Consider the following 27,048-nt stretch of genomic DNA (forward strand, 5'->3'; position numbering starts at 1 on the left):
GCTCCTTTTCGTAACTTTATCTCGGTGGTGTTGAGTTGGGTTGCATATTTACTGAGGTAGCCGGGAGAGTTTTCAATTAATTTTGCCCTTTTGGAGGCTTATGAAGTGAAAGAGTTGTCTTTAGCCAACATCTAGAGATTCTTATGTCAAATGAGGATTTTCTATAATTCCTTCGGGTCTGGAAGTGTCATTTTGGTCTAGTGGGATGGCTAGTTTAGAAACCGAGGCTATCATTTTGAATTTGTGCCATTAGGTGTTTTAGCTATGAAGTTTTGGCCAAAGTTTGACTTCGGTCAATATTCTTGGTAAAAGCACTCAGATGGAAATTTCGTCAGCGCGGTTAGCTACTGAATATTGAGTTTAGTCGAGAACGACCTTTGATTCAAATCCCAATGTGCTCGGGATGAGTTTGTGACTTTTTTTGTTTTGTTTGGTTCTTCTTTGTAAGTGTTGACTTATTTTGACTAGACGACATTCGTTGTTTCTTTCGTTGACTCTAGTGAGTGTAGATTTCCATTTCAAATTTGGTAGCATAGTTTGTTTGCATCGATGCAGATCCGGAAAAATTCTGAGCCCCATGTCGGGGGAATTCTTACTCTTAGGGAATAACTGATGTAGTGCTGCTGGTACATCACTTTTCCCTTCTTTACGTTCACGGAGAGCAACTTGTATGGCTTCTGCATTTGCAAAGGAAACCCCACGTTCAAGGAGGGTGGCCTTTTGAGAGATCCGTGTTTGTGTCAGTATCTCCGCAATCACGAAGGGTTGTTGCTCCTGGCCTTAGCGTTTGCAGGGCTCTCGATGCGTTTGCGAAGGGTCAGCATAGATGACCACTACATTCACGAAAGGATAATCAATTGGCAGTTATAAGTCTTAAAGCCTATTTTCAGCATGCATTCTTCAAATAAAGAATCGGTATTTTGGCAATTTTGAGAGCATTACTTGGTGGAGTTGAGTGATTCTTGGTGGGTTGCGTCGGAGAATTGCGTGTGCAAATTTTCGGGTCATTGAGTCTTCCGCTAATCTTGGTAATTCCATCAATTTCTTCTTTAATTCTCCATCTTTTAATCCTTGTTGAGATTAATATTTGAGGGGTTGTTTTGTGTCAATGGTGGCTTGGATTGTGCCTATTTTTGGGTTACAACTTCTTTGGACAGTTTGAGACCTCGTGATGGAGTCAATTTTGTGACTACGTATATGGCTCCCACGATTTTGTTTTTGGGGTTGTAATTCTGATTTCAGATTCTTATATTAATAGGGGTATTGTTGTAACACCTCAGAGTTAGGAAAAGAAAGAAAATAAGTTTTTGGGCTGCAGATTGTGTCTACGGCTGCCATCTACGGACCATAGAAGCTTATACAGGTCGTATATGATAACCGTAGGAAGGAGGAAACCATTTTTTTCTAAAATCAAGTCCAGTATCCTTTTTATGGTTAACCAAGATAGTTCATCATCGTACGTACGAGTCTTAAATAGATCTCGTAGGTGAGTCCAGACTTAGTGAAATTTTGAATGTCAAAGTTGGTTTCTACGGTTGGTGTCTACGGACCATAGGAAGACCTACGAGCCGTAGAAATTTTCCATCAAAAGATAGGTGAATTAATTGTCCTAGTACTTGGTCTACAATTGACCAGTATGGTCCGTAGGTCGGAACCGTTGGTTGAGTCCGGCAGTTATTTTAAAGGGTTTTTGGGTCTGTTCCCTAATTGTTTTAAATCAAAACTAGGTCGTTTTATCTACTACCCTAAGCCCCATATAACGTTTTAAACCCCAAATCACTATTTTCTATTCATTCTCCTAAATTACCCCATATTCACTCCCCAAATTCTCTCAAGACTAAAGTAGAAGAAGAGATACAATCCATCCAAGTCTCCAATCATTCATTCTTTTTGGGCTTTTAGCATCAAGGTATGTGGATATTTACCCATGGATTCCTTTCCTCCATGGGGTCCCCAAAGTTTACAATTTGTAAAGCTCTAATTCAATTGTTTTAGTTAGGGTTACAATCCAATATTTATGGGTTTCATTCAATTATGTTTAATTGTGGTGAATTAAGTCTTCTAATGCATGATTCAATGTTAATACATTATATTTATTTGAAATTATGTTGACTCATGCCTAAATTATAATTTTCAACTATGTACCCATGATGAACTCATGAACCTATGAATTATTAATTTATGGAGATATGCATATTTTTATGAAGTTATTATAAATGATTTGTGGATTCCTTGAAAGAAAGGAACAATGTTATTGTGAAAGGTTTTCTCACATGTTATTATGATCATGATTGTAAAAGATATTTCTCACATATGGATTAACATTGGTGAAAGGTTTTATCATGTTGATTTATGTTTAAGGAGCTACACTATGTTTTGATATTGAAAGATGTGGATTGGTATTGATCAGTGTCTTTCCTATGTTAAACTGATATTTGACTTTTATCTATTCCGTTGGGATTTAGACTTAGCACTAAGGTTGGCAAAGAGATCGGCTTTTGCCAGGTCCGGTTCCCATTCGGGTATATTCGATACAGGTTGAACCAGTCAAATAGGGTACCGATACAGGTACCGAAATGCAACGCGGATTATTACCTGGTTTATCCGGTTCCAGACTCGATTTCAGTCTGGTTTAACAATAATTTTAAAAAAAATTGTAACAAGCTAATAGTTGTTTGGGCCTTCTAGCCTTTGGGGTGGGACCCAATAACGGCTGAAAATTATCCCCCCACCCTCTACAACACCCCTACCCCTCCCTAACCCCTTAACACTATAAATATACCTTATTTTCTTTCATTTAACTCACAAATTCATAAACTATTCCATTAACATCTTTCAAAATCTCTCAATTTTCAATCTCTCATAAATATAATTTTGTGCTATTGACTTGGAGTTCGGATTTTGGAGATTTTTTTGAAGTAAATTGCAAGCTTCAATCGGCATCTCTCAATTCTGGCTTTTGGTTATATGTCTACTTTTACGTAAATGTTCGGTACATTCGTTCCAACTTTAATTTCTTTATTTATTTATTTATTAAGTCTCTTATATTTAATGCAAGTCATTTTATAAATTTAATTTTCAACTATTTTAATATTAGCCTAATATAAAATCGATTTTAAAGTTTAAAGTTTAAAATTGAATTTAAAGTTTAAAGTTTAAATTGAATTTAAAATTTAAAGTGTAAAGTTTACAAAATGTTTAATGTTTAACGTTTAAAGTTTAAACTTTAAAGTTCAAATTGAAGTTTTATAAAAAATTAAATATTAAGTTAATAAATATTTAATAATTTAATTAAATGTTTTACTGAAAAATTAAATAATATACATATATATTTATTTAATAATATTAAAATATAATAATAAATAATATATATTGTACAATAATATAAAGTAACAATTAATAAGTTATTAAAAAAATTACAGAAAGTCTGAACCGGTTGGACCCGGTTCCGGACTGGTCCAAATCGGTAGCTATAGAATCAGGCCGGAACTTCCGAAAAGTTTCGGTAAAATCGGTTTCGGTAACTCCTCCCGTTAACGAGAACTAGTTCTAGTACCGGTACCGGTAAAACCGGTCATGTTCTGCCGGTTCGGTCCGGTTGCCAACCTTACTTAGCACCGAGAGGGTTTTTATGTGGAGGCTCAAATAGGGTAGTCTCTAGTAGAAACCTCTAGTCCCAAACTACATGCCCCCATAGGATTGTCTTAAATGGCCTAGCTAGTGGATCAACTTAGTAAATGATGATATGTACGAATTCTACCTTGGCAAGTAGATTCCCCTTCATTCGGTATGAGGGATATACCGGATGGATCCATGATATAGTTCTCATGGTCTTATTGTCGGTCAAAGCTAATATCCCACAAAATGACTATATTTTTTTCAAAGCTTTTCTTATGTCCTTCGTTTCAAATGCATTGACTATATTTTTCAGACCCCGAGTCTATACCCTGAATGAGACTGGCACGCGAGAACCATTGGTTGCCCCAAGCAAAGCCTTGGCCTGGCTTAACTCTTAGCGAAAGACTTACTCAAATTTAGTATGAACTCAAAAGCAGAACTTAACTAATTGTCTCAAAAGAAAACTCAGAATATTTAGAAATAAACATTCAAACTGGCCTCAAGGGCAACTCAAGTCTCCGACAACAATAACATAAATGAACAAGACTCATGAACTATGTTTATCTATCTATGAAGCCTCTACTAACTGAGATGGATGTCGGGACAAGACCCATGACATCCTAATAAAAAAATGAATTGAGTGAAAGTAAACAATGGATCCTCCGGAAGCAAGGAGGCTCACCAATAACTTTGAAGCTCAACGTTAGTACGGTTGTTTAGACACCAAAATCACAACAAACAGAGACGGATCAATTTTGGAGTGAAAATGGGAATCGTGGGACCCGCGGTGAACTGTCCGTATTTGACTCTGTCAAGAGACCCTAAACAGTACCTTGAACTGGTGTTCCAAAATGGAACACAATTCGATGCTCACAACACAGCAATAACCAACAAGCAAGAAAACCACACTTTAATCAACTTAAAAGAAAACAACAGCAGTCTAACTCAGAATTAATGAGAATCGAAAAGTGTCCAGCACTCCTTGAACAGTCTACGACGTAGCCACGATATTTTCCAACACGTGGGACTTCGAATCACCCAAACCTGAGCTAAAATGAGAGAGATATGACCAAAACAAGAATCTAAAAACAAAAACTCGAAAAAGGGGTACATAGTAAGGTAATCGCAAAATTACCTCGAACTACGCGCAACCAATAACTTCCGAACACTTTACAGCAAAGCCACCGAAAATACGAAGCTCCCGCACTTCGAATCACCTAATTCGGTTGAGAGATGAGAGAGTTATGAGGGTTTTATGTTTGGAAAATGGTTGCTGATAATTTGCATTTTATAGCAGATTTTTCTGCAATTTTTGCCAAAACTTAAAAATTCCTACGGGGTGCTCCGAACTCATTCGGAACCCCGTGCACACAAACGAGATATTCAATCATACAAAATTTGATATTCCGGACTCAATGGCGCAGTCGAAATTTCCATACGAGGTCATCTTGACAAAAAGTGGGTCCCACACCTAAATGACATTTTAAGTAAAAAACCACAAAAGGGCTCGAAAAAATATCAGAAACTTCGGGACACAAAAGAAGGGTCAATCTAGACCAAACTTGACATTCCAGAACTAATCGCACTGACGGAATTCTCATCCGAGCGCGTTTACTCAGAATGTTGACTAAAGTCAAACTTAGGTTTAAACTTAAAGTTAAAACACCTAATCGCACCGACTCACACTGAAAACCTCGGGAGTCATGCCGACCATGCTACTAGCCTAAAATTGTAACGACCCGAGAGCACCTCCTAGTCGATACCAGCGTATTCGACCTTGAAGAGGACTTATACAAGCCCTTAGCATTCATCATAACATGTATCATAGAATAAAATCACGGAAAATTTAAAACTTTTACTTTGGAAGTTCAACTTCACTTCATATATGAAAAATAGAATCTAACTCCGTCACAACGCTCCATCTAGACATAGAAGTATCGAAAATGGGACTTATCCCTTACATGAATAAGAAGTCTTGAAAATAGGAAGTACAACAATGTCTTTCAACATAAGCAAAGAACTAAACATAGAAGCTAGATCATAGGGTCTTGTCCTCAGAGTTGAGGACTCACCAACTTGGGGAAGCAACTCCAAGTGTCTTGAGAAGTAAGCTTGAATCCTCAACGGCCCGAACCTAAATGTTTAGGAAAATGGAGAAAATATGGGTTATTACAACACACGTACTAAGTATGGCTACTATGCATAAAATCCATTGAAACATGCATAAAAGGACATTTTATTCAAAACATGCTTTTTGCCAAGTAAATTCAATATGCACACAAATTAAGTATCATAGTACAAACCAACATAATATCATCCCAAAATGTAGACAACCCAATAAATACTAGTGCAATGCAAAGAATAGAACCCCATAACCCTATTCAAAGCCAAGTATCACATTAAGCAACCTACTTCATGCATACGTTCATAAGATCATATTTCATCATAACTTACCACATTCATAATGATCATACATAACATAGCTTCAACATAAGTAAGTCATAATAATCATAATCATAAGAGAACACTACTACAACCATCTCTTAGGATCCCACAAGTGCAATGTGCAAGAGAAGTCACATACTCTCCCTTACACTATGTAGAAACCCTAAAGAAAGCCCTAGTAAGAGTTCACACCTTTCATACCTTCATTTACTTTTACATTAGGGAGATATTGCAATAACCGACATTGACCATGAGAGCTACACGGAATCCGGTGTTCCACTCCCACACCGGAAAGAGAGGGTTAACACTTGCCTAAGGTGTAACCATTCGTACATAGCTATCTAGGTGGATCCACTAAGCTAGAGTCCTATGTGGGCACATAGTTAAGGGTCAAAGAGATTGCTTCTAGAAACCCTAACTTACTAAACGTGGGGGTTTCCATCTCATGAGACAACACATACCGTAGGTAATCCGGACTTGCTAAACGTGAGGAAACCCATGTGGGGAGCCGGACATCATTTACATGCCCTTTCGGTGCTTAGCATCTAATTCCCTTTAGTAATCATCTTTAGTCATCACATAAGTTCACATTAGCCTTTACTATACTCTTATGTAGACATCTTACCATAATAGCTCATATGTGTTCATAAGTGAGTAACAATCCTTTCACTTTAGAGACACTTAGCAAGTGAGTAAACCTTTCACTTTACATTACACTACAATCATGAGAACTACCTTTCAAACATGTAGCAATCATCCCATAATATACATACATACTTCATAGCTAATTCAAGTGTAAAGGGTTAAGGATGAGGAAACTAGGTCATCAACACCACAATAACACATTAGGTATATCATCATTACAATCTAAGTAATTCACCTTTCATACTTGAGTTCAAAAAAGAACCAACCTCCATGCCTTCTTGCCCTTCGTGGGACATCCATCCTTCAATTACCAAGAAATTCATAACCAATACATAATATAATGTAATTCATGAAGTAATAACATAATCAATCATCAATATAAGCAATTGACATATTCCCTTCATAGCCTTCAAGGCTTCATTCAAAGACTCAACCCTAATTTCATAGAAATTATACATAACCTAGGGTAGAATCATCATACAAAACATGAATTACATAACATCACATTCAATTCATAGACTTCGTTCAATATCCAACACAAACTAGGGTTAGAATTAGGAAAACAAGGAGAAACATGGGTCTCACGTGGAATTCTTCAAGAAACCACCAATACAACCTAAAATCATTCATAATTGTTCATATAACATCAATCAAAGTGAGTTTATAATATCAATTTCACTTTAGAAAGAAGACCCACATTTTTGGATTGGAACCTAGAATTTGGAGATTTTGAAATTCATCTTGAAGGGGCCTCTTGGGGAAAGGAATCCCAAGAATGATAAACAACCATACCTTATTGACGAATTAACCACGAAAATCCGAGTTGAAACCTTGGAGAGTTGGTCTTCTTCTTGAAGCTCCAATTTCCTTCAATGGAGTTCTTGAGAAGAGAGAAAGAGTAGAGAGAAGGAGAAACTTTAGGTTTAGATCATTGGGGTTTTGTGTTTGAGTGATAAAAGTGAGATAAATTGACTTAAAAATCATTATATACACGTCCCCTAAAGTACCCTAAATACCCCTCACTTAAGTGGACTCTTTAATGAAGTAAAAATAGATTTCTGAATTTCTGCATTTTTGTTGCGGAACAAGTCCGTGACGCGGAGCTATTCCCTGAAGATATTCAGAATTAAATTTCGAGACAGTAGAGTCCGCGACACGACCGCATCGCGAACAAACTTTTTTCTCCTTGGAGGATCAAGTCCGTGACGCGCCCTTGTTCCCTCCAAGAGCAATTTGCAAGCTGTCTTGGCAGCTTGCTTGTCCAAGGTTGGGGTCCCCTTAGGGTGGTCTCGGGGGGTTGTATTCGAATGTTATGACCCTATAAACATATATTTACCTATTTTAACTGTTTTTACAATATTATACCATCATACGACACTCCCTAACTTGCCCAAAACCTAAGGACACACTAGAATACATTATTCTCTTGTTTCCAGACGTCGTGGTCGTTTCTGATGTTTAGACTTTTACTCTTCCAAACGAAGTCAATTACATTAGTTTAGGTTTATAAACATCATTTTGACTATTTTTAAGTCATTATTCATAAGGTGAGGCTCTAACTTAAGTCATAGAATTTCTGGGGTGTTACAATATCCCCCCCTTAGGAACATTCGTCCCCGAATGTCACTTGGACTTCTTTCTTGGGAGACAATGACTCAAACTAGCCACACAACAACCATTCGCATCAACAACATCAAATCATCATATCATATAGGAATTTAATCCACAACATCACTATGCTCAAAACTCTTTACTTCACATATGTATAGGAGGAACTACCTTCTCCATATTCAATGAGCATAAACATATATATTAAGCAATCAACAAGACATTTCTTTAACAAGACAACATCAAGTATGCTTATTACAACTCTCATGAAGACAACATCACACTACATCTATGGGTTCAATATCAGCCATGAGAAACAAAATTCATGAAAACTCAAAATACAACTTTAAGCATGAATTTTCACAAAAATATGCACATACAAGGAAATCATGTCATAATCATCAACACACATGATTTTTTTTTCAATTTATACAAAATTAAGAGACTACTAACCTCAACTATGGCTAGGAGTAGGTGGAAAAAGATGAGGGTAGAGGGACTTCATGTCGGCCTTGGCCTCCCATGTTGCACCCTCAACTAGGTGGTTTCTCCATAGGATTTTTACGGAGGCAACCTCTTTATTCCTCAACTTCTTAACTTGACGATCTAGGATTTCGACCGGAACCTCTTCGTAAGAAAGGTTCTCATTGACCCCTAAACCTTCTAGAGGGAGAATGGACATCGGGTCACCTATACACTTCTTTAACATAGAAATATGGAACACCGGGTGAACCGGGGCCAATTCGATGGGTAATTTCAACTCATAAGCGACCTTTCCAACACGCTTCAAGATCTCATAAGGCACAACATACCGGGGGCTAAGTTTCCCCTTCTTACCAAACCTCATCACCCCTTTCATGGGTGAGATCTTCAAGTAGACCCAATCACCTACTTCAAATTCAAGATCTCTCTTTCTATTATCTGCATAAGACTTTTGCCGACTATGAGCCATTTTCAACCTATCACTTATAAGTTGAACCTTTTTCGTAGCCTCATAGACTACCTAGGGACCAAGAAGAGCAAATTCACGTACTTCAAACCACCCAACCGGAGATCGATACCTTCTACCATAAAGTGCTTCAAAGGGTGCCATAGAAATACTTCAGTGGTAGCTATTGTTGTAGGAAAATTCTATTAGAGGTAGGTGGTCATCCCAATTACCTTTGAAGTCAATGACATACGCTCAACATGGCCTCTAGGGTTTGGATGGTGCGTTCCGCTTGACCATCCGTTTGAGGGTGAAATGCAGTACTAACTTGAGTACCAAGCCTACTTTGGAAAGACCTCCAAAAATGGGAAGTAAATTGGGCACCTCTATTCGAAATAATCGACAACGGGGCCCCATGCAATTTCACAATCTTCTTAATGTACAACTTAGCATAATTTTCCGCCAATTAAGAAACCTTGACGGGAAGGAAATGGGCTGATTTAGTCAATCTATCCATAATGACCCAAATGGAATCATGTTGCCTACGGGTTCGAGGAAAACCTACCACGAAGTCCCTATTGATCTCTTCCAACTTCCAAGTAGGGGTATCAATATCTTGAGTTAGACCTCCCGGTCCTTGGTGCTCGGCTTTGACTTGTTGGCAATTTGAGCACCTAGCCACAAAATCTGCTAGGTCTCTTTTCATTCCGTTCCACTAATAAATCTCACGTAAGTCGCAATATATTTTGGTGGCTCCCGGATGGATGGAGTATCGGGACCCATGGGCCTCCTCTAAGATTGTTTCTCTTAGGCCATCCACATTCGGCACACATAATCTTCCATGGTGCCTAAGCACCCCATATTCTCATTGAGAGAAAGTTTCTATTGCTTTGTTGAGAACCGACTCTTTTAGTTACATCAAAATAGGGTCAAGATGTTGCTTATACTTCACGTCAACAACAACCGATGACTCGAAATTATGACGGACCATGACACCTCCTTTTGGGGAATCTTCAAGTCGGACACCCAACTGGGCTAGCCTATGTACATCACAGGCTAACTCCATTTTCTCTTCTTCCACATATGACACACTACCCATTGATATACGACTCAAAGCATCCGCAACCACATTTGCTTTTCTGGGGTGGTAAAGGACACTCATATCATAATCTTTTAAGAGTTCCAACCACCTCCTTTGTTGGATATTCAATTCTCTTTGTCTAAGAACATATTGAAGACTCATGTGGTCGGTAAACACATCCACATGTACCCCATAGAGATAGTGTCTCCAAATCTTTAAAGTAGAGACTACGGCCGATAGCACAAGGTCATGAGTTAGATAATTCTTCTCATGCACCTTGAGTTGTCTCGAGGCATAAGCTATAACCATACCATGCTGCATGAGGACACAACCCAAACCCACTCGGGAAGCGTCACAATATACTACAAACCCTTCGGTGCCCTCCGGTAGGGTCAAAATCGGAGCGAAGGTGAGCTTATCTTTCAACAATTGGAAGCTCTTTTCACAAGATTGCGACCATTCGAACTTGTACTTCTTTTGAGTTAAGGCCGTTAATGGAGATGCAATAGATGAAAATCCCTCAACAAACCTCCGGTAGTAACCGGCCAAACCCAAAAAGCTTCGGATGTCGGAAGGATTCAAAGGTCTAGGCCAACTTTTGACCGCATTAGTTTTCTTTGGATCAACTTTTATACCCCACTAGAAACAATGTGACCAAGGAAAGCAACCGATCTTAGATAAACTCGCACTTGCTAAACTTAGCATAGAGTTGGTGATCTTTGAGGGCTTGCAATACTATCCTTAAATGATTAATGTGATCATCCTCACCTTTAGAGTATATCAAGATGTCATCAATAAAGACAATAACAAATGAGTCTAGAAAATTTCTAAACCCACGATTCATAAGATCCATGAAAGCCGCCGGGGCATTTGTAAGACCAAAGGACATCACTAAGAACTCAAAATTACCATATCTTGTTCGGAAGGCTGTTTTCAGAACATTAACACCTCTCACCCTAAGTTGGTGACAACCCGACCTCAAATCAATTTTTGAAAAGTAACTTGCTCCTTGAAGTTGATCAAATAAGTCATCAATCCTAGGGAGTGGATACTTGTTCTTACATGCCCTTTCGGTGTTATGCATCTAATTCCATTTAGTAATCATCTTTAGTCATCACATAAGTTCACATTAGCCTTTACTAGACTCTTACATAGACATCTTACCATAATAGCTCATATGTGTTCATAAGTGAGTAACAATCCTTTCAGTTTAGAGACACTTAGCAAGTGAGTAAAGTTTTCACTTTACATTACACTACAATCATGAGAACTACCTTTCAATCATATAGCAATCATCCCATAATATACATACATACTTCATAGCTAATTCAAGTGTAGAGGTTTAAGGATGAGGAAACTAGGTCATCAACACCACAATAACACATTAGGTATAGCATCATTACAATCTAAGTAATTCATCTTTCATACTTGAGTTCAAAGAAGAACCAACCTTCATACCTTCTTGCCTTTCGTGGAACATCCATCCTTCAATTACCAAGAAATTCATAACCAATACATAATACAAGGTAATTCATGAAGTAATAACATAATCAATCATCAATATAAGCAATTGACATATTCCCTTCATAGCCTTCAAGGCTTCATTCAAAGACTCAACCCTAATTTCATAGAAATTATACATAACCTAGGGTAGAATCATCATACAAACATGAATTACATAACACCTCATTCAATTCATAGCCTTCATTCAATATCCAACACAAACTAGGGTTAGAATTAGGAAAAGAAGGAGAAATATGGGTCTCATGGGGAATTCTTCAAGAAACCACCAATACAACCTAAATTCATTCATAATTGTTCATATAACATCAATCAAAGTCAGTTTATAATATCAACTTCACTTTTGAATGAAGACCCACATTTTTGGATTGGAACCTAGAATTTGGAGATTTTGAAATTCATCTTGAAAGGGCCTCTTGGGGAAAGGAATCCCAAGAGTGATAAGCAACCATACCTTATTGACGAATTAACCACGAAAATCCGAGTTGAAACCTTGGAGAGTTGGTCTTTTTCTTGAAGCTCCAATCTTCTTCAATGGAGTTCTTGAGAAGAGAGAAAGATTAGAGAGAAGGAGGAACTTTTGGTTTAAATCATTGGGGTTTTGTGTTTGAGTGATAAAAGTGAGGTAAATTGACTTAAAAATCATTATATACACGTCCCCTAAAGTACCCTAAATACCCCTCACTTAAGTGGACTCTTTAATGAAGTAAAAATAGATTTCTGAATTTCTACATTTTCGTTGCGGAACAAGTTCGCGATGCAGAGATGTTCCCTGAAGATATTTGGAATTAAATTTTGAGACAGTAGAGTCTGCGACATGACCGTATCGCGAACAAACTTTTTGCTCCTTGGAGGAGCAAGTCCGCGACCCGCCCTTGTTCCCTCCAAGTTCAATTTGCAAGCTGCCTTGACAGCTTGCTTGTCCAAGGTTGGGGTCCCCTTAGGTGGTCCCGAGGGGTCGTATCCGAATGTTTTAACCCTATAAACATATATTTACCTATTTTAACTATTTTTACAAGATTATACCATCATACGACACTCCCAAACCTGCCCAAAACCTAAGGACACACTAGAACACATTCTTCTCTAGTTTCCGGACGTCGTGGTCATTTCTTGACGTTTAGACTTTTACTCTTCCAAACCAAGTCAATTACATTAGTTTAGGTTTATAAACATCATTTTGACTATTTTTAAGTCATTATTCATAAGGTGAGGCTCTAAATTAAGTCATAGAATATCTGGGGTGTTACAAAAATGACCCTTCCGGAGCTGATGGAATCGTCAGAATTGGATTCTGATGTCATCTTCTCAAACTTTTGATCGAAAATGATTGTTCAAGGTTCATAAGCTCCAAAACACTAAAACTCGCACAATAACCAAACGAACGACCAGGTGACCGAACTGTCAATCCCAGCAAGTCATAAATGACTTGGCGTCGCTATAGGAACGCTCTAAATGACAAACAGAAGGCAAAACACATAAATGACCAGGATGGTCATTACAATATCCACTACTAAAAAGGACTTTCGTCCGTAAAAGTAAGGGTCAAGAAGTACCTGAAGGCTCAAACAAACCGGGAAACTGCTCTCGCATCTCCTGCTCGGTCTCCTAGGTAGCCTCCTCGACTGGATGATGCCTCCAACGAACCTTAACAACGGGAATGGCTCTCGAGCGCAATCTCTTCACATATCTGGCTAGTATGGCAATTGGCTCCTCTACAAATGTCAAACGGTCATCCAACTCAACTGCATCATACTGGAGCACATAGGACTCATCATGAACATACCGGCGCAACATTGAGACATGGAAAATCGGGTTGATGGCTGAAAATGCTGGAGGTAGGGCCAACTCATAAGCAACATCCCCAACTGTCCAAAGTATCTCAAAAGGCCCAATGTACCTGGGGCTAAGCTTACCTCGCCTCCCAAACCTCATCATGCCCTTCATGGGCGACACACGGAGGAATACCCGATCACTAACAAAGAATCTCAAAGTTCGATGCCTCCGATCCGCATAACTCTGGTGCCTACTTTGAGTCGTTCGGAGTCTATCCTGAATCACTCTCACCTGGTCCAAAGCCTCCTGAATCAAATCCGTACCCCGCGGCCTAGGCTCTGAAGACTCAAACCAGCCCAACGGAGAGCGACAATGCCTACCATACAATGCCTCGAACGGGGCCATCTGAATGCTAGAATAGTAGTTGTTGTTATACACAAACTCCGCCAAAGGCAAGAACTGGTCCCAATGACCACCAAACTCCAAAACACCAGCCCGCAACATATCCTCAAGGACCTGAATAGTACGCTCTGACTGAACATCAGTCTGCGGGTGGAAAGTTGTGCTAAGGTCAACTCGAGTGTCCATCTCATCTTGAAAGGTCCTCCAAAAGCTAGACATGAACTGAGAACCCCGATCTGATATAATAGAAACTGGCACCCCATGAAGTCGAACCACCTCCCGAATATAGATACGAGCTAACTTCTCGGCGCTAAATGAAGACTGAACAGGAATGAAATGTGCTGACTTGGTCAATCGATCAACGATGAGCCAAATGCTATCAACACCTCTAGAAGTCCGTGGTAGGCCAGCCACAAAATCCATAGTAATGCGATCCCAGTTCCACTCCAGAATGGGAAATCTCTGAAACTCACCACCAGGCCTCAAATGCTCGGCCTTTACCTGTTGGCAGCACAAGCAACGGGAAACAAAGTCAGCAATATCTCTCCTCATGCCACTCCACTAGTAATGCTGCCTCAAATCGCGATACATCTTCGATGTGCCCGGATGGATAGAGTATATAGACTTATGGCCCTCAAAAAGTATCAACTGTATCAAATCCCCAACTCTCGGAACACAGATGCGGCCGGCGAATCTCAACACTCCACCAGGATCTAAGGTAGCCTGACCACCATCACCCGCTAACACTCGATCTCTAAGGGCCATCAAGGCCTCATCCTCAAACTGGCAACCACGGATCCTATCTAACAAAGAAGACTGAACTCCCATATAGGACAAGACACATCTAGAATCTAAGATATCCAGCTGAACCATGCTATTAGCAAAGAACTGAATGTCCAAAGCCAAGGGTCGCTCCTCAACAGATAAGAAGGCTAGACTACCTATACTCACCGCATTTTGGCTCAAGGCGTCCGCTACCACATTCGCCTTGCCCGGATGATAGAGAATAGAAAGGTCGTAGTCCTTCAGGAGCTCAATCCAATGACGCTGCCTCGAATTAAGGTCTCTCTGGCTCATGATGTACGGAAGACTCCTATGATCGGTATAGATCTCACATCGAACTCCATACAAGTAGTGCCTCCAAATCTTAAGCGCGAAAACTATCGCCGCCAACTCCAAGTCATAAATGGGGTAGTTGCGCTCATGGACCTTAAGCTGCCTTGATGCATAAGCAATAACCCGGCCCTGTTGCATCAATACACAACCCAAACCAACGCCGGATGCGTCACAATAAACCGTGAAGCCCTCGCCCTCAATTGGAAGAATCAATATAGAAGCGGTGGTCAATAACTCCTTGAGCCTCAAAAAGCTCGCCTCATACTCCTATGACCAAACAAAGGGAACATCAACACGAGTCAACTGTCAGAGGTGCTGCCAAGGTAGAGAAACCCTCTACGAATCATCTGTAGTAACCTGCTAGTCCAACGAAACTCTGAATCTCAGTAACTGAGGTGGGCCTAGCCCAATCACGAATAGCCTCAATCTTCGCCAAATCTACCATAATGCCCTCCTTGGATACAATGTGCTCCAAGAACGCTACAGAGTCTAACCAAAACTAGCACTTTGACAACTTGGCATAAAGCCGCTGATCTCTCAAAGTCTGGAGCACAACTCTCAAATGTTGCTCATGATCACCCCTACTCCGCGAGTATATCAAAATGTCATCAATGAAGACTATGATGAAGAAATCAAGATAAGGCCTGAACACGCGCGTCATCAAGTCCATAAAGGCAGCAGGGGCATTAGTTAACCCAAATGACATCACCAAGAACTCATAATGGCCATAACGGGTCCTAAATGCAGTCTTAGGGATGTCCGCTGCCCTAATCATCAACTGGTGGTAATCGGACCTCAAATCAATCTTAGAGAACACTGAAGCTCCCTCAATTAGATCATCAATCCTAGGCAGAGGATATAAATTCTTCACTGTCACTTTATTCAACTGAGCTCCTTGAGCTCTGCAGGAGCCATCCGATATGGCGGAATAAAAGTAGGCCGAGTACCTGACTCAAGCTCAATCAAAAAATCAATATCACGCTTTGGGGTAGTCTAGGTAGGTCGGCAGAAAACACATCTAAGAACTCACAAACAACGAGAACTGACTCAACCGGAGGGACGTCTCTACTCACATCACGCACATAGGCCAAATATGATAAGCATCCGCTAGCCACTAGCCTCCTAGCCCGAATAAAAGAGATAACCCCAACTGGTGTGCTACCACGAGATCCCTGCCACACCATCGGAGAAATATCAGGAATGGCTAAGGTAACGGTCTTAGAGAAGCAATCTAAAACAGTGCGATAAGGGGATAACCAGTCCATGCCCAGAATCACATCAAAATCAACCATGTCAAGCAATATAAGGTCAGCCCGGGTGTCATGCCCCTGGATAGTAACTAAGCAAGATCAAAATACTTGATCCACTACTAAAGACTCACCCACGGGGGTCGACACATGCAACGGCGCTACCAGAGGCTCAAATATCATACTCAAGCGAGAGGCATAGTAAACAGAAACATACGAAAAAGTAGAGCCCGGATCAAATAAAGCCAAGGCAGGCTGCTGGCATAAAAGAATCGTACATGTGATCACATCATCTGATGCCTCAGCCTCCGCCCTCGCTGGATCTGCATAGAAATGGCTATGTCTACCTCTACCCTGACCATCAAACCTACCACCTGACCTGCCTCCTCGGGGACCACCCCGTATACCCTGATGAACACATCTACGGTCATGACCCTGACCACAACCTCTAGCTGGAGGTGCTGGTAAAGCTCGGGGAGTTGTCTGAGGAGCGGGAGCAATCCGACTATGCTGAGGACAGTCCCTGGCCCAATGACCTATATCACCACACTCATAGCAACTCTGTCGAGGGCGACTCCCAGAAGAACGACCACCATGGCCTGAAGAACCCGACTGAAACACCTCACGGCCCTGACTCGAACTGGCCTCGCTCCGAGCACCATCTGATGCCTGAAAAGAGGCCTGGGTAGGCCGGCTAGATTGACCCTGTCGCAACCGTCGTCCAGTCCTATTATGATAATCCTTAGATCTGGGGCGGGAGTCACTGTAGCTGCCCTTATGTCTAGCCCTCTTCTCACTGCCCCCTTGGGCCTCGCGACGAAGATGCTCTATAGTACTGGCATGGTAAACTACGTCTAAAAATGATCGACCCGCAGAAACTAAGGACTGGGTCTCAAGCCGAAGCTGCAATCTCAACCCACGAACAAAGCACCTAACTCTCTCCTCTTTTATAGGTAATATCATCTCGGTATGATGGGACAGCTCGTGGAACCTAGTCTCGTACTCTGCCACCGACATGGATCCCTTCTCCAACCTGCAAAACTGATCCCTGAGGCGGTCTCTGACGCTACGAGGGATAAACTTGGCCAAGAAGGCCTCAGAAAACTCATCCCATGATACTGGTGGAAATCTAACTGGCCTGGTCTGAATGAATGTGCGCCACCACTACCTAGCTGGCCCATCTAGCTGGTAAGCAATGAAGTCAGCCCTTCTAGATTCCACTAGACCCAAAGTGTGAAGCCTCTCACGACAAATAGTAAGAAACTCGTGAGCATCCTCACCCACAGCCCCAGAAAACCTCGGTGGTGTCAACCTGAGAAACACACCAAGCATCTTCTGGTCCTCAAGCGGCATAGGTATGTCCACTGCCAAGGGCTATACTCCCTCAGGTGGTACCTGGACCTGAGGTGCCCTCACTGTAGGCTGATCATGCGGTACTAGTGCTGGTGTAGCTAGGGCGGGTGGCTGCTGCATACCCCCAAGCTCACCCAAGAGTTAAGCAATAACGGCCTGGAGATTTGGAGTCAGAATTGGTCCGGGTGGCTGCTAGGCTGTCCCAGCCCCACCGGCTGATCTGGTATACGAGGTGCTGTAGAGTTCGCTACTAGCTCTAGATCCTCCTCTCTCTCCTGGGCTAGTGTTGCGGCCCTATCTCGACCTCGGGGTCGACGTCTACCCTAAGCTAGGGCTCTGTCTGCAGGCTCGGGTGCATCACCCCTGGTCGCGCCACCTCACCAGCGAGCCATCTTGTGAAAGAGTGAAATAAGTGAGATTTCAAGGAACCAATAAGACACACGTTGCACGAAAGTGAAACAAAAGATGATATCTTCCTAAAGACATCATGTAGCCTCCCAAAGATAAGTTACGGACGTCTCCGCACCTATCCGGAGGACTCTACTAGACGTTAGCTCTATACAAGTGAGACCGATGAACATGGGGCTCTGATACCAACTTGTCACGACCCGATTTCTCGAATCATGATGGCACCTACTATACCCTACCAATAGGTAAGCCAACCCGTAACCCAAAACAACAAGCAATGAGCGCAAGGGTAGAAACTAGCAAAAATAATAATCTAAATAATGACAACAAGGCGGAAGCAAACCAAAATAAATATATATATAAAATTCCTCCCATAACCTGGAAGTCACTAGTACAGAGTTATCTAATAAAGAGTACAAGTCCCAAAAGTGGACCACAACAAAGCGTGTCTCAAAGGCAACAAAACTAGCTAAAACAAAAGAAGGAGACAAGACAAACCCAAAACGCTAACTGCTCGCCCTCGTCTCCGAGTCACAGCTGCAAAAGAAAGATGGAACTAATCACCACTGGTAACTAGTACTGGGACCTGCATCACGAAATAGATGCAGAGCGTAGCATGAGTACCAAAACAACAGGTACTCAGTAGGCATCACAAGCCGACTAAGCAAAAAGGGTAAAGACAATAAAAAGGATAGAATCTAGACATAGAAAGGTCAAAATGGATATGAAAAGAAAGCACACAAGCATACCAGAAACAAACTAAGTACAACTAAACTAAACCTAACTGGACCCCATAAGCCCAGAAGGTACACTCATGCGCAAGTTTAAGTAAAACCTAAACGAAGCCCCATAAGCTTGATAGGTACACATAATAGCTAAGTGTACTGAGAAAGAAGGAAACCGGGCTCCCAGCCCAAAGTAACCAAGATAATCCATCAGACTTCACCCAGCCAACAGTGCACTCCCAGCCCAGCTAGAAAGAGTGACCCTAGGGGGCACCCAACCAAACAGTCCACTCCCAGCCCAGCTAGAAAGAGGGACCCGTGAGTGAGGTAGATATCGTGAGTCGTCCTACCATGTAGTCAACTCCCAGCCTAGCTAGAAAGAGCAACCCGGGGACGCCTAGCCAGTAGCACACTCCCAGCCCAACTAGAAAGAGAGGCTCGGAGGCAATCGTCGATATCACCGAGTCTACCCAGCCAGCGATACGCTCCCAGCCCAGCTAGAAAGAATGACCCCGTGGGTAATGGTATCTCCAATAGGATCCAATCCAACAACAACCACCATGAAACGTCGTCCACTCTAAGAAATCACAGAAAGGGCCCCAAGTCTATACTATCTCAATCCCACACCTTTAGTGATGCACCAAACCTTCGAGAACGCGTCGAAACTAGAGGGAGAAGATACAGAAGTGCAGCAACCAGTGATAACGCCTAATCTAAGGCTCAAACTATCAGACTCAAGTCTGCTACTCCAATCTACAAGGAACTAAGTCATCTGAACGACGTCGACAGAAAGTCAGGTCTATTTAGCCCACACGGGTTATAAGTTTAAGGCAATGCTAGTCTAACCTAGACTAAGGACATCATGCTTACGGTTAAGGATGAACAAGCATACAATAGCATTTAGCACATAAGCATGCAACTTTACTAAACTGGTTAACATGATACTATACCCAAAATATGGTCAATCAATCCTAACATAAGGTATCTAATCGAAGTAAAGTAGGAAACTCGTGCCCACCCCCAATTCACTCCAATCGACATGATTTTACACAATTAAGCTCAATCTAATAGAAAGGAAGTCGTAGCCGACCGCGCGCGCTCAAAATCACTTTACCGGAGTTTTTCCTTCCCGAACGACCTTTGAATGTTGTCACTCTATCAAATATAGGATCACAACGTTAGTACGTTCGTTTAGACACCAAAATCACAACAAACAAAGATGGGTCAATTTTGGACTCACAACGGGAATCATGGGACCCGCACTGAACTGTCTGTATTTGTCTCCATCAAGAGACCCTAAATAGTACCCCGAACTTGTGTTCCAAAATGGAACACAATTCGAGGCTCAAAACACAGCAAAAACCAACAAGCAAGAAAACCACACTTTAATCAACTTAAAAGAAAACAGCAGCAGTCTAACTCAGAATTAATGAGAATCAAAAAGTGCCCAACACTCGTTGAACACTCCACGACATAGCCATGATAATTCCCAACACGTGGGACTTTGAATCACCCAAAACCAAGCTAAAATGAGAGAGATATGACCAAAACAAGAATGCCAAAAACAAAAGCTCGAAAAAGGGGTACAACAGCCAGGTTAATCGCATAATTACCTCGAACTACGTGCACCCAACAACTTTCGAACACTCTACAGCGAAGCCACTAAAAATACGAAACTCCCATACTTCGAATCACCTAATTCGGTTGAGAGATGAGAGAGTTATGATGGTTTTAAGTTTGGATAATGGTTGCTGATAATCTGCATTTTATAGCAGATTTTTCTGCAATTTTTCCCAAAACATAAAAACTCCGACAGGGTGCTCCAAACTCGTTCGGAACCCCGTCCCCACAAACGAGTTATGCAACCATACCAAATTTGATATTCCGGACTCAATGGCGCAATCAAAATTTCCATACGAGGTCATCTTGACATAAAGTGGGTCCCACACCCAAATGTCATTTTAATTCAAAAACCACAAAGGGCTCGGAAAAATATCAGAAACCTTGGGACACAAAAGAAGGGTCAATCTAGACCAAACTCTACATTCCGAAACTAATCGCACTGATGGAATTCTCATCCGAGCGCATTTACTCTGAATGTTGACTAAAGTCAAAATTAGGCTTAAACTTAAAGTTAAAACGCCTAATCGCACCGATTCACACTGAAAACCTCGGGAGTCATGCCGACCATACTACTAGCCTAAAATGACCATTCCGGAGCTGATGGAATCGTCAGAATTGGATTCTGATGTCATCTTCTCAAACTTTTGATCGAAAATGATCGTTCAAGGTTCAAAAGCTCCAAAACACCAAAACTAGCACAATAACCAAACGAACGACTAGGTGACCGAACTGTCAGTCCCAGCAAGTCATAAATGACTTGGGGTCGCTACAGGAACACTCTAAATGACACACAAAAGGCAAAACAAAGAAATGACCAGGAGGGTCATTACACCTTTAAACCTCATTATAATCATTAGTCACCAACAAGGAATTAATCTTGAACATTACTTTGACTACAAGGAAAGTCATTCATAATAAATAACCATTCAAGATATATGTATGCACTCGTATCTCATCAAAATAATAAGGAACCATCCCACAACATCCTACTAAGTCCACTTGTGCAATGTGGGAGTGAAGTCCCATACCCCCAATCCTACTAAGTACACTCACCAAGAAATCATAGTATGGCCCACGTCTCATTCATTATCATTCATTTAGGGAAGAATAGCATAACCGACATAGACCGTGTGAGCTACATGGAATCTGGTTTCATGTAACCCCACACCGAAGAATGTGTCCTACTTGCCTAAGCTAGGATTAAGTGTATAGCGTCTAGGTGGATCCACTATCTAAGTCCTATGTTGACACTTAGTTATGGGATAGGGAGATTGCTTCTAGAAACCCGCCCTATTGCATTGGCGGAGGGGATTCCATATGAGTTTCTTTGGATGACCCTTTCCTATTGCATTGGTGGAAGGGCCCTTGCCTCATTGTCCATATCCACTCGGTGCTAAGCATTATCTCCTGAATTATACATAATTAAGTCTTGAATTGCATTTACACATGTGAAGGAATGCTCTATCCCTCATTCAATACAATCCATCGAAATATCTCATAGATTCATTAAAGATGAGAATGTACTTTCAACCTTAGAATCAACATTAGTATGTGAGTAGGACTTTCACATTACATCCATAGTGTTTTCATGAGAATTAGACTTTCAATCAACACAATACATCATTATCATCCTAGACTATTCATGCATCATTAAGTATAAGGGTAAGAGCAGATCAATACTTTCAACAATACCATACATACTAGTCATAAGAGATTTACTTTCTAAGTGAATCAATAGGTTATACACAACTTTCATCAACATGTACAAACCCTAGCAATTTACCCCTTTTGAAGGTCATGAATCCTCAAGGTCAAGAAGATAATTGCTCAAATTATCCTGCTAGGAGAAATGCTAATCCTCAAGGTCAAGAAGATCCCAATGCACCAGAAGTGCACCCTCTCTAGGGAGATGTCACCAATGTTGAGTTCAGGAATGCTATTCAAAAATTGACTTAGGTTGTGGCAAATAAAGCAGGTCAACAAGGATTTGGTTGGCAGGATGTGACTGATACATCTAAAATTCGAGAGTTTTTTAGGATGAGTCCCCAAAGTTCATAGGGTCAAAGATCGCGGAGGATCCAGAGAACTTTGTGGAAGAACTTCATGAAGTGTTTTAGGTCATGCGTGTTGCTGATGCAGAGCATGTGGAGTTAGCCTCGTATAAGCTCAAAGGTGTTGCTAGGATATGGTATGATCAGTGGAAGAAGAAAAGGGCAGAAGAGCCACCATTTTTGAGTTGGGCTGTATTTAAGAATGCTTTCTTAGGGCGTTTCATTCCTTGAGAGCTAAGGGAAGCTAAGGTGAGAGAGTTCCCGAATCTGAAACAAGAAGCTATGAGTGTGCAAGAGTACAACTTCAAGTTTACTAAGTTATCCTGCTATGGTTCGGAGATAGTGGTGGATATAAGGAGCAGGATGTGTTTGTTTGTGTCCGGGCTACCCTGCTTATCGAGTAAGGAAGGTAAGACAGTTATGTTGATAGGGGACATGGACATAGCCAGACTCATGATTCATGTGCAGCAAGTTGAAAAAGATAGTTTAAATGATAGAGAAGATTTTTGCAACAAGAGGGCCAAGATAAAAAGTAATGAGACTGGCCAACAAAAGATCGAAATGGGAATCGATTATCTTTTCAATAGAGGTCATCTAGACCTTTTCCATTTCAACTAGTGCACCTGCACCCCAAAACAAGAATCATCACCAAAATCAGAATTCTTAAGATTTCGGGAAGTGTGGCACAAAAGTTTCAGAACCCACCTTATGCTAAATGTGGTAGGAACCATCTAGGAGAGTGTCGTGATGGCTCTAATGTCTGCTTCAAGTGTGGTCAGATGGGTCACTTTATGAGAGACTGTCCTAAGAAAAGGCAGGGTAATGGGGGTAATAGAGCCCAATCTTCTTCAACAGCTCCAGCAGATAGGAAATCAGACCATAACCTACCTCGAAACCAAGCTTGAATCCTCCTAAGACACTTTAGCCTTCCCTTTCCGAATTCTTTCCTCTTGTTTTTGGTCTACAAATGATTAATTTAATGCAAGGATCAATAATTAAGGTCTAATTTATCCGGAATATAAGAAACCCAATAACCTAAGACCAACCCATGATCCTAATGTACAACTAGGAATTTTCTCACCATTAATATTTGGCCAAAACCCTCCCCCAATGATAATTACCCAAGAATCTAAATTCTACGAATCGAAAAATGGATTAGGAGAGTAAAATTCTTACCTTTAGCACCAAAATCGTGGAAAACTATCAAGAAATCTCCGTAGGTCGTCTCCTAACTCTTAAAAATGGAGTTTTCAGAAAAATAATGAAATTGGGATTTTTTTCCCGACTTAAGTCATGACTGGCCAGCTACAGCGGGACCTATCCCGCTACAACGAGACCCATCCCGCTACAGTGGCCTCGCTACAACGGGATCTATCCTGCTACAGCGGCCTGCACGGAGAAAAAACCTTGGAATGTGAGTTCCAAGCTCCCATTTCACAACACACTTTCAAACCAGGACGTTCTAAAATTACCCTTTCACGCCAAAATCAGTTTCGGGATTTCTACTCGCCCGATTTCGATTTCGTAAAGCCATATAGGCTCCTTAACGTCTTGGCTATCCACTCATGTGATCAAATTCATAATTAGATCCCCTGTTTATTACTATATTTCTCTAGACCTTATCTGACTTAGATTTCGTCCAAGTTTGGCCTACGCTAGAAATTTCCAAGTTATTACAAAAAGTTTCCTGGCACAAAATCCGTCCCCATTGGTTTTTCCATAACGAGGGAACAAGTCGTTACAATATGTATATGTATGTATGTATGTATATAGATGTATGTATATACTTTGCCAAACACATCAATAACTTTTTTCAATTGCAACAATGTCACGACCCGGGAGCACCCCCTAGTCGTAACCGGCGTACTCGACCTCGAAGAGGTCTAATACAAGCCTCTTAGCATTCATTCATCGCATAGACACCAAAACCATAAGGAATTAAAAACTTTCTTCACACACGAAGATACTTTCAATAAATAGCAAGCGGAAGACTTTCTAGACTTTATACAATATGTCTCAAAACCATCTAATACCTGAATATAACATTGGGACTAAGCCCACTCAAAACTTAAGCAAATACTAGAGAGACATAAAAAAAGGAACATGTTGGTTATTGCCCTCGAATCTATGAGGACTCACCAAGTCTTCATCTTCAACTCTTAAAAACCTATCAAGTAGCCATGACATATCACCATCTCCAAATCCCTACACTTTAGTCAAAAAGCGAAAGAAAGGGGTTAGCACAATTAAGTACTAAGTATGGAGACCATGCAAGAAAATATGCACAACGGACATTTACAAGAAATGTATGCTTTCATATCCTTTGATAAAACCTTTCCGTTACAAGTATAAGAGACATAATACAAGTCAACATTAACATATAAGACCATAGCCAACCATACATATACTTAACATAAATCCATATACAACCCATGCTTAACTTTAGAAGGACACATGTCATTTTATTACCATAGGACCTCTACCTAATATAACCTTAAGACACACTTGGGTGAGACAAGAAGTGACCGCCCACACGATCCTCTTCAAGCACACTTAAGTGTTCCCCAAGATTACCTTAGATAAGGACTTTATAGGCAACGTGCATAATCATACCCGATAGATAGCATATTAATGAGATGATATGTATAATGATGCTTACATAAAATAAATCATATTTAGTGGGGCGTAGTACATGTGTGGTGAGTGACCATCAATATAATATTTCTAAGGCCTACCACCCCCTTGGAGAGGCGAAAGAGGTACAAACCCCTCAATGTGGTTACCCGGGCCTACCACCCCCCGAGCTAGGGACCAAGGTACAAACCCCTCGATATGGTTATACGGGCCTACTACCCCCCGTACTAGGCAACCAAGGTACCAACCCCTCGATATGGTTATACGGGCCTACTACCCCCCGTACTAGGCAACCAAGGTACCAACCCCTCGATATGGTTATACGGGCCTACTACCCCCCGTACTAGGCAACCAAGGTACCAACCCCTCGATATGGTTATACGGGCCTACTACCCCCCGTACTAGGCAACCAATTCCAAAATCCATATAAATCAGCCCACCAACAACATACATATATATCAACCTTCATAATTTGATCATGGAAGCATGAAAACCATAAACATCACATAATAATTCCATTTCATGATAATATGCAAAATAGACCATAATAGGATGTGTAGTAGTAATTCCATAATTCAAGAGTTCATAAATAATCATAAGGACCCATAAACTTGAAGTAGAAATAGAGGATAAATGGTTGGACTTGTGGAAAGGAAGGTTTCCACAATCAAACCCACATACCTCAACTTGTTCACGAGTATATCAACCTTAAAATACAATTACATAACTTATTTAACTTCTATTAGCTCAGTAATGTTGACGTAAAATAGGATCATCATCATAAGTAAGCCTAGCATGTACAAATACAACTATGCTCCCAAAACAGGGAATCTGGCCAGCCTAGTACCTCATGTTGCATCTTAGATTTGAAAAGGAAAATGGCAGAACTAGACTTTATAACCTTCATGAAAGATGTAGATACATCTCTTAGGGTTGCAAACAAACAAGGATCACCGCAAAATATATTTTGTACAAAAAGATATAGTCAAGACACTAGCCGCTGGTCATGCAGGATTTCAATTCTCGGAATCTGGGCAGAACTTGCCCTATGTTGCGTCCCATATTTCGTATCCATAACAGTTAAATTAGAATTTTACATAAACATAAAAGTTGTAGGTATACGAGTTAGCTTTCCAAATCATATTTATTCACTGCAAACTAAGTTCTAGAGCAAGAGATATGCCTAAAATACCAAACACTATCCAGCTCAAAAACAGGTTTCGTCACTTACATCCGAAAGGAATGTCATATCCTATCGATTCATATTCAACAAAGCTTCTAATGTATCAAGAAGAGGCACCTAAGTCCACCAAGTCAAGACACACATCACATTATAAAGATCCTTCACATTCCATCATCATCACATATGAACAATAATAGAGGACACACTTTCAATCACAATACAATAACACTTTAAACAAGATCACCTTGAGATCACACGAACACCTTTATATTCACAACATGATTGCCTTTACTTCATTTGATTCTCATTCAAGTCCTTCACATCCCATTCACATATATGATATCATGTCAACACTTCAATTCCTCATATAATGCCTCCAAGGCCATAAACACAATACATTCAATAAGTAAACACCTCCACCATAAGTGGATCACACATCAATCTATCACAATTCTATATCAATTCTACCTTAACAATGAAGTTAGGTCCACTTACCCTTTTTCCCAAGCCACAATCACCATTCCTCAACTCTCCAACAATTCACAATAGATAAGCATAGATAATAATAGAAGTCAACTATTCAACTCAATCCAAGCATACTTCCATCATCATTCAATCATAAATAATAAACCCACTTCATAAGCCAACTTTAGGAAACTTGCCAAGACATGGGTTCATGGAAAT

The 27,048-nt window shown here is 40.8% G+C and overlaps 1 pseudogene; it reads right to left on the reverse strand.

The window, feature by feature from the left end:
* Positions 1-4,563: 4,563 nt before the first annotated feature.
* Positions 4,564-19,435, reverse strand: LOC125809218 (uncharacterized; annotated as a pseudogene).
* Positions 19,436-27,048: the final 7,613 nt, after the last annotated feature.

The sequence above is a fragment of the Solanum verrucosum genome, unplaced genomic scaffold (genome assembly GCF_900185275.1).
Source record: "Solanum verrucosum unplaced genomic scaffold, falcon-dt-bn FXZP01000062.1, whole genome shotgun sequence".
Taxonomy (NCBI): Eukaryota; Viridiplantae; Streptophyta; class Magnoliopsida; order Solanales; family Solanaceae; genus Solanum; species Solanum verrucosum.